The following is a 9,839-nucleotide window of genomic DNA, read 5'->3' as shown; positions in this document are numbered from 1 at the left end:
TGCATAGCTCCCCTGCTGTCTCTTGATACGTCTGTCGAATAAAACACAACCAAGACAACTCCAAAGAGAAGCACTTATGAACGTAAGCATCATCAGTGTCTCCGTTTGAGGTTATCTTAATGTGGCGTCTTTGAGATCCATCTTTAGTAGAGCACGTCCAACCAGCGTTTCCAAATGACACACTGCTTGCATACTTGAAGAAACCTAGATCAGCAAAACTACCACAACAAAAGCACTTACTGCATTGAAAACAAGTTAGTGTTTTTGTAAGGGTAATCAGATTGACTAAATCTGCACAAAGAGAGGAACAACTGGACTGAATTCAATCCAATCCGATTGTCACAACCAAGACAACCCCAAAGAGAAGCACTTATGAACTAAAGAATCATCGGTGTCTCCGTTTGAGGTTATCTGAATGTGATTTTGTTGCGATCTATCATTCGTTGTCGTCCGTAGTATTTGTCATGCTCAACCACCCCAACAAGTAGCACTTACTGAGAGTAAACACAAGCCAATGCTCAAGTTGAGGTAATATAAAAGACTTCAAGTGAGGGTATCCCTGGGGTGCACCTGGTTCTTCCTTGGATCCTTGCTGTGTCCCAGAAGCTGTGCAAGTGATGTTTCTTACAGAGCTTTGGCCATCTTAAATACTAAATGCCCGCCAGTCACACGAACCCTGCCTACTTTGAGATGAACTTTCAATGGTCTTGACGATGTCGCTAAACAATAGCCTCAAGAGACGATCATCCTAGATGTATGCATGGCATTAGCATTTGACGAGTGGTCAATTAGACTGCAATGAGTCATCCTGGTGCCACTCCCTGCCACATGATGGCCTGCAGTTGCAGCTTCATCAGCCGTACTTTGAAGCAAAACAAAACAAATGTAGTTAGCACTGTGTAAAATAGCATATCTCACTGGACTTTTTAAGTTAAATACTGCGTACATACTTGAAGATGCATACATCAGCAAAACTACCCCAACAAGAAGCACTTACTGAATTGAAAATCAAAGTCAGTGTTTTTGTAAGGGTAGTCATAATGACACAATCTGGACACAGAGCGGACAACTGTACTGCATTCACTTAGATCTTCTTCCATTCAGTTGCTTTATTTACCTTAAACTGCCCCAACAGTCAGCACTTACTGAATTCAACAGTCAATGCTCACGTTAGGGTAGTATGAGGATATAGAAAGAGTGTAACGCTCTGCATAGCTCCCCTGCTTTCTCTTGATACGCCTGTTGAATAACACACAACCAAGACAACTCCAAAGAGAAGCACTTATGAACGTAAGCATCATCAGTGTCTCCGTTTGAGGTTATCTTAATGTGGCGTCTTTGAGATCCATCTTTAGTAGAGCACGTCCAACCAGCGTTTCCAAATGACACACAGCTTGCATACTTGAAGAAACCTAGATCAGCAAAACTACCACAACAAAAAGCACTTACTGCATTGAAAACAAGTTAGTGTTTTTGTAAGGGTAATCAGATTGACTAAATCTGCACAAAGAGGAACAACTGGACTGAATTCAATCCAATCCGATTGTCACAACCAAGACAACCCCAAAGAGAAGCACTTATGAACTAAAGAATCATCGGTGTCTCCGTTTGAGGTTATCTGAATGTGATTTTGTTGCGATCTATCGTTCGTTGTCGTCCGTAGTATTTGTCATGCTCAACCACCCCAACAAGTAGCACTTACTGAGAGTAAACACAAGCCAATGCTCAAGTTGAGGTAATATAAAAGACTTCAAGTGAGGGTATCCCTGGGGTGCACCTGGTTCTTCCTTGGATCCTTGCTGTGTCCCGGAAGCTGTGCAAGTGATGTTTCTTCCACAGATTTGCCCATCTTAAATACTAAATGCCGGCCAGTCATACGAACCCTGCCTACTTTGAGATGAACTTTCAATGGTCTTGACGATGTCGCTAAACAATAGCCTCAGGAAGAGATGATCATCCTAGATGTATGCATAGCATTAGCATTTGACGAGTGGTCAATCTGGTGCCATTTTGGTGCCACTCCCTGCCACATGGTGGCCTGCAGTTGCAGCTTCATCAGCCGTACTTTGAAGCAAAACAAAACAAATGTAGTTAGCACTGTATAAAATAGCATATCTCACTGGACTTTTTAAGTTAAATACTGCGTACATACTTGAAGATGCATACATCAGCAAAACTACCCCAACAAGAAGCACTTACTGAATTGAAAATCAAAGTCAGTGTTTTTGTAAGGGTAGTCATAATGACACAATCTGGACACAGAGCGGACATCTATACTGCATTCACTTAAATCTTCTTCCATTCAGTTGCTTTATTTACCTTAAACTGCCCCAACATTCAGCACTTACTAAATTCAACAGTCAATGCTCACGTTAGGGTAGTATGAGGACATAGAAAGAGTGTAACGCTCTGCATAGCTCCCCTGCTTTCTCTTGATACGCCTGTTGAATAACACACAACCAAGACAACTCCAAAGAGAAGCACTTATGAACGTAAGCATCATCAGTGTCTCCGTTTGAGGTTATCTTAATGTGGCGTCTTTGAGATCCATCTTTAGTAGAGCACGTCCAACCAGCGTTTCCAAATGACACACAGCTTGCATACTTGAAGAAACCTAGATCAGCAAAACTACCACAACAAAAAGCACTTACTGCATTGAAAACAAGTTAGTGTTTTTGTAAGGGTAATCAGATTGACTAAATCTGCACAAAGAGAGGAACAACTGGACTGAATTCAATCCAATCCGATTGTCACAACCAAGACAACCCCAAAGAGAAGCACTTATGAACTAAAGAATCATCGGTGTCTCCGTTTGAGGTTATCTGAATGTGATTTTGTTGCGATCTATCATTCGTTGTCGTCCGTAGTATTTGTCATGCTCAACCACCCCAACAAGTAGCACTTACTGAGAGTAAACACAAGCCAATGCTCAAGTTGAGGTAATATAAAAGACTTCAAGTGAGGGTATCCCTGGGGTGCACCTGGTTCTTCCTTGGATCCTTGCTGTGTCCCAGAAGCTGTGCAAGTGATGTTTCTTACACAGATTTGCCCATCTTAAATACTAAATGCCGGCCAGTCACACGAACCCTGCCTACTTTGAGATGAACTTTCAATGGTCTTGACGATGTCGCTAAACAATAGCCTCAAGAGACGATCATCCTAGATGTATGCATGGCATTAGCATTTGACGAGTGGTCAATTAGACTGCAATGAGTCATCCTGGTGCCACTACTGCCACATGATGGCCTGCAGTTGCAGCTTCATCAGCCGTACTTTGAAGCAAAACAAAACAAATGTAGTTAGCACTGTGTAAAATAGCATATCTCACTGGACTTTTTAAGTTAAATACTGCGTACATACTTGAAGATGCATACATCAGCAAAACTACCCCAACAAGAAGCACTTACTGAATTGAATTCAACAGTCAATGCTCAAGTTAGAGTATGAGGATATAGAAAGCGTGTAACGCTCTGTATAGCTCCCCTGCTGTCTCTTGATACGTCTGTCGAATAAAACACAACCAAGACAACTACAAAGAGAAGCACTTATGAACGTAAGCATCATCAGTGTCTCCGTTTGAGGTTATCTTAATGTGGCGTCTTTGAGATCCATCTTTAGTAGAGCACGTCCAACCAGCATTTCCAAATGACACACAGCTTGCATACTTGAAGAAACCTAGATCAGCAAAACTACCACAACAAAAAGCACTTACTGCATTGAAAACAAGTTAGTGTTTTTGTAAGGGTAATCAGATTGACTAAATCTGCACAAAGAGAGGAACAACTGGACTGAATTCAATCCAATCCGATTGTCACAACCAAGACAACCCCAAAGAGAAGCACTTATGAACTAAAGAATCATCGGTGTCTCCGTTTGAGGTTATCTGAATGTGATTTTGTTGCGATCTATCATTCGTTGTCGTCCGTAGTATTTGTCATGCTCAACCACCCCAACAAGTAGCACTTACTGAGAATAAACACAAGCCAATGCTCAAGTTGAGGTAATATAAAAGACTTCAAGTGAGGGTATCCCTGGGGTGCACCTGGTTCTTCCTTGGATCCTTGCTGTGTCCCAGAAGCTGTGCAAGTGATGTTTCTTACACAGATTTGCCCATCTTAAATACTAAATGCCGCCAGTCACACGAACCCTGCCTACTTTGAGATGAACTTTCAATGGTCTTGACGATGTCGCTAAACAATAGCCTCAAGAGACGATCATCCTAGATGTATGCATGGCATTAGCATTTGACGAGTGGTCAATTAGACTGCAATGAGTCATCCTGGTGCCACTCCCTGCCACATGATGGCCTGCAGTTGCAGCTTCATCAGCCGTACTTTGAAGCAAAACAAAACAAATGTAGTTAGCACTGTGTAAAATAGCATATCTCACTGGACTTTTTAAGTTAAATACTGCGTACATACTTGAAGATGCATACATCAGCAAAACTACCCCAACAAGAAGCACTTACTGAATTGAAAATCAAAGTCAGTGTTTTTGTAAGGGTAGTCATAATGACACAATCTGGACACAGAGCGGACATCTGTTCTGCATTCACTTAAATCTTCTTCCATTCAGTTGCTTTATTTACCTTAAACTGCCCCAACATTTAGCACTTACTGAATTCAACAGTCAATGCTCAAGTTAGAGTATGAGGATATAGAAAGCGTGTAACGCTCTGTATAGCTCCCCTGCTGTCTCTTGATACGTCTGTCGAATAAAACACAACCAAGACAACTCCAAAGAGAAGCACTTATGAACGTAAGCATCATCAGTGTCTCCGTTTGAGGTTATCTTAATGTGGCGTCTTTGAGATCCATCTTTAGTATACGTCCAACCAGCGTTTCCAAATGACACACTGCTTGCATACTTGAAGAAACCTAGATCAGCAAAACTACCACAACAAAAAGCACTTACTGCATTGAAAACAAGTTAGTGTTTTTGTTAGGGTAATCAGATTGACTAAATCTGCACAAAGAGAGGAACAACTGGACTGAATTCAATCCAATCCGATTGTCACAACCAAGACAACCCCAAAGAGAAGCACTTATGAACTAAAGAATCATCGGTGTCTCCGTTTGAGGTTATCTGAATGTGATTTTGTTGCGATCTATCATTCGTTGTCGTCCGTAGTATTTGTCATGCTCAACCACCCCAACAAGTAGCACTTACTGAGAGTAAACACAAGCCAATGCTCAAGTTGAGGTAATATAAAAGACTTCAAGTGAGGGTATCCCTGGGTGCACCTGGTTCTTCCTTGGATCCTTGCTGTGTCCCAGAAGCTGTGCAAGTGATGTTTCTTACACAGATTTGCCCATCTTAAATACTAAATGCCGGCCAGTCACACGAACCCTGCCTACTTTGAGATGAACTTTCAATGGTCTTGACGATGTCGCTAAACAATAGCCTCAAGAGACGATCATCCTAGATGTATGCATGGCATTAGCATTTGACGAGTGGTCAATTAGACTGCAATGAGTCATCCTGGTGCCACTCCCTGCCACATGATGGCCTGCAGTTGCAGCTTCATCAGCCGTACTTTGAAGCAAAACAAAACAAATGTAGTTAGCACTGTGTAAAATAGCATATCTCACTGGACTTTTTAAGTAAAATACTGCGTACATACTTGAAGATGCATACATCAGCAAAACTACCCCAACAAGAAGCACTTACTGAATTGAAAATCAAAGTCAGTGTTTTTGTAAGGGTAGTCATAATGACACAATCTGGACACAGAGCGGACAACTGTACTGCATTCACTTAGATCTTCTTCCATTCAGTTGCTTTATTTACCTTAAACTGCCCCAACAGTCAGCACTTACTGAATTCAACAGTCAATGCTCACGTTAGGGTAGTATGAGGATATAGAAAGAGTGTAACGCTCTGCATAGCTCCCCTGCTTTCTCTTGATACGCCTGTTGAATAACACACAACCAAGACAACTCCAAAGAGAAGCACTTATGAACGTAAGCATCATCAGTGTCTCCGTTTGAGGTTATCTTAATGTGGCGTCTTTGAGATCCATCTTTAGTAGAGCACGTCCAACCAGCGTTTCCAAATGACACACAGCTTGCATACTTGAAGAAACCTAGAGCAGCAAAACTACCACAACAAAAAGCACTTACTGCATTGAAAACAAGTTAGTGTTTTTGTAAGGGTAATCAGATTGACTAAATCTGCACAAAGAGAGGAACAACTGGACTGAATTCAATCCAATCCGATTGTCACAACCAAGACAACCCCAAAGAGAAGCACTTATGAACTAAAGAATCATCGGTGTCTCCGTTTGAGGTTATCTGAATGTGATTTTGTTGCGATCTATCGTTCGTTGTCGTCCGTAGTATTTGTCATGCTCAACCACCCCAACAAGTAGCACTTACTGAGAGTAAACACAAGCCAATGCTCAAGTTGAGGTAATATAAAAGACTTCAAGTGAGGGTATCCCTGGGGTGCACCTGGTTCTTCCTTGGATCCTTGCTGTGTCCCGGAAGCTGTGCAAGTGATGTTTCTTCCACAGATTTGCCCATCTTAAATACTAAATGCCGGCCAGTCATACGAACCCTGCCTACTTTGAGATGAACTTTCAATGGTCTTGACGATGTCGCTAAACAATAGCCTCAGGAAGAGATGATCATCCTAGATGTATGCATAGCATTAGCATTTGACGAGTGGTCAATCTGGTGCCATTTTGGTGCCACTCCCTGCCACATGGTGGCCTGCAGTTGCAGCTTCATCAGCCGTACTTGAAGCAATACAAAACAAATGTAGTTAGCACTGTATAAAATAGCATATCTCACTGGACTTTTTAAGTTAAATACTGCGTACATACTTGAAGATGCATACATCAGCAAAACTACCCCAACAAGAAGCACTTACTGAATTGAAAATCAAAGTCAGTGTTTTTGTAAGGGTAGTCATAATGACACAATCTGGACACAGAGCGGACATCTATACTGCATTCACTTAAATCTTCTTCCATTCAGTTGCTTTATTTACCTTAAACTGCCCCAACATTCAGCACTTACTAAATTCAACAGTCAATGCTCACGTTAGGGTAGTATGAGGACATAGAAAGAGTGTAACGCTCTGCATAGCTCACCTGCTTTCTCTTGATACGCCTGTTGAATAACACACAACCAAGACAACTCCAAAGAGAAGCACTTATGAACGTAAGCATCATCAGTGTCTCCGTTTGAGGTTATCTTAATGTGGCGTCTTTGAGATCCATCTTTAGTAGAGCACGTCCAACCAGCGTTTCCAAATGACACACAGCTTGCATACTTGAAGAAACCTAGATCAGCAAAACTACCACAACAAAAGCACTTACTGCATTGAAAACAAGTTAGTGTTTTTGTAAGGGTAATCAGATTGACTAAATCTGCACAAAGAGAGGAACAACTGGACTGAATTCAATCCAATCCGATTGTCACAACAGACAAGACAACCCCAAAGAGAAGCACTTATGAACTAAAGAATCATCGGTGTCTCCGTTTGAGGTTATCTGAATGTGATTTTGTTGCGATCTATCATTCGTTGTCGTCCGTAGTATTTGTCATGCTCAACCACCCCAACAAGTAGCACTTACTGAGAGTAAACACAAGCCAATGCTCAAGTTGAGGTAATATAAAAGACTTCAAGTGAGGGTATCCCTGGGTGCACCTGGTTCTTCCTTGGATCCTTGCTGTGTCCCAGAAGCTGTGCAAGTGATGTTTCTTACACAGATTTGCCCATCTTAAATACTAAATGCCGGCCAGTCACACGAACCCTGCCTACTTTGAGATGAACTTTCAATGGTCTTGACGATGTCGCTAAACAATAGCCTCAAGAGACGATCATCCTAGATGTATGCATGGCATTAGCATTTGACGAGTGGTCAATTAGACTGCAATGAGTCATCCTGGTGCCACTCCCTGCCACATGATGGCCTGCAGTTGCAGCTTCATCAGCCGTACTTTGAAGCAAAACAAAACAAATGTAGTTAGCACTGTGTAAAATAGCATATCTCACTGGACTTTTTAAGTTAAATACTGCGTACATACTTGAAGATGCATACATCAGCAAAACTACCCCAACAAGAAGCACTTACTGAATTCAACAGTCAATGCTCAAGTTAGAGTATGAGGATATAGAAAGCGTGTAACGCTCTGTATAGCTCCCCTGCTGTCTCTTGATACGTCTGTCGAATAAAACACAACCAAGACAACTACAAAGAGAAGCACTTATGAACGTAAGCATCATCAGTGTCTCCGTTTGAGGTTATCTTAATGTGGCGTCTTTGAGATCCATCTTTAGTAGAGCACGTCCAACCAGCATTTCCAAATGACACACAGCTTGCATACTTGAAGAAACCTAGATCAGCAAAACTACCACAACAAAAAGCACTTACTGCATTGAAAACAAGTTAGTGTTTTTGTAAGGGTAATCAGATTGACTAAATCTGCACAAAGAGAGGAACAACTGGACTGAATTCAATCCAATCCGATTGTCACAACCAAGACAACCCCAAAGAGAAGCACTTATGAACTAAAGAATCATCGGTGTCTCCGTTTGAGGTTATCTGAATGTGATTTTGTTGCGATCTATCATTCGTTGTCGTCCGTAGTATTTGTCATGCTCAACCACCCCAACAAGTAGCACTTACTGAGAATAAACACAAGCCAATGCTCAAGTTGAGGTAATATAAAAGACTTCAAGTGAGGGTATCCCTGGGGTGCACCTGGTTCTTCCTTGGATCCTTGCTGTGTCCCAGAAGCTGTGCAAGTGATGTTTCTTACACAGATTTGCCCATCTTAAATACTAAATGCCGGCCAGTCACACGAACCCTGCCTACTTTGAGATGAACTTTCAATGGTCTTGACGATGTCGCTAAACAATAGCCTCAAGAGACGATCATCCTAGATGTATGCATGGCATTAGCATTTGACGAGTGGTCAATTAGACTGCAATGAGTCATCCTGGTGCCACTCCCTGCCACATGATGGCCTGCAGTTGCAGCTTCATCAGCCGTACTTTGAAGCAAAACAAAACAAATGTAGTTAGCACTGTGTAAAATAGCATATCTCACTGGACTTTTTAAGTTAAATACTGCGTACATACTTGAAGATGCATACATCAGCAAAACTACCCCAACAAGAAGCACTTACTGAATTGAAAATCAAAGTCAGTGTTTTTGTAAGGGTAGTCATAATGACACAATCTGGACACAGAGCGGACATCTGTTCTGCATTCACTTAAATCTTCTTCCATTCAGTTGCTTTATTTACCTTAAACTGCCCCAACATTCAGCACTTACTAAATTCAACAGTCAATGCTCAAGTTAGAGTATGAGGATATAGAAAGCGTGTAACGCTCTGTATAGCTCCCTTGCTGTCTACACAACCAAGACAACTCCAAAGAGAAGCACTTATGAACGTAAGCATCATCAGTGTCTCCGTTTGAGGTTATCTTAATGTGGCGTCTTTGAGATCCATCTTTAGTAGAGCACGTCCAACCAGCGTTTCCAAATGACACACAGCTTGCATACTTGAAGAAACCTAGATCAGCAAAACTACCACAACAAAAAGCACTTACTGCATTGAAAACAAGTTAGTGTTTTGTAAGGGTAATCAGATTGACTAAATCTGCACAAAGAGAGGAACAACTGGACTGAATTCAATCCAATCCGATTGTCACAACCAAGACAACCCCAAAGAGAAGCACTTATGAACTAAAGAATCATCGGTGTCTCCGTTTGAGGTTATCTGAATGTGATTTTGTTGCGATCTATCATTCGTTGTCGTCCGTAGTATTTGTCATGCTCAACCACCCCAACAAGTAGCACTTACTGAGAGTAAACACAAGCC

The sequence above is a fragment of the Pseudoliparis swirei genome, chromosome 11, assembly GCF_029220125.1.
Source record: "Pseudoliparis swirei isolate HS2019 ecotype Mariana Trench chromosome 11, NWPU_hadal_v1, whole genome shotgun sequence".
Taxonomy (NCBI): Eukaryota; Metazoa; Chordata; class Actinopteri; order Perciformes; family Liparidae; genus Pseudoliparis; species Pseudoliparis swirei.
This window is presented reverse-complemented; position numbering follows the sequence as displayed.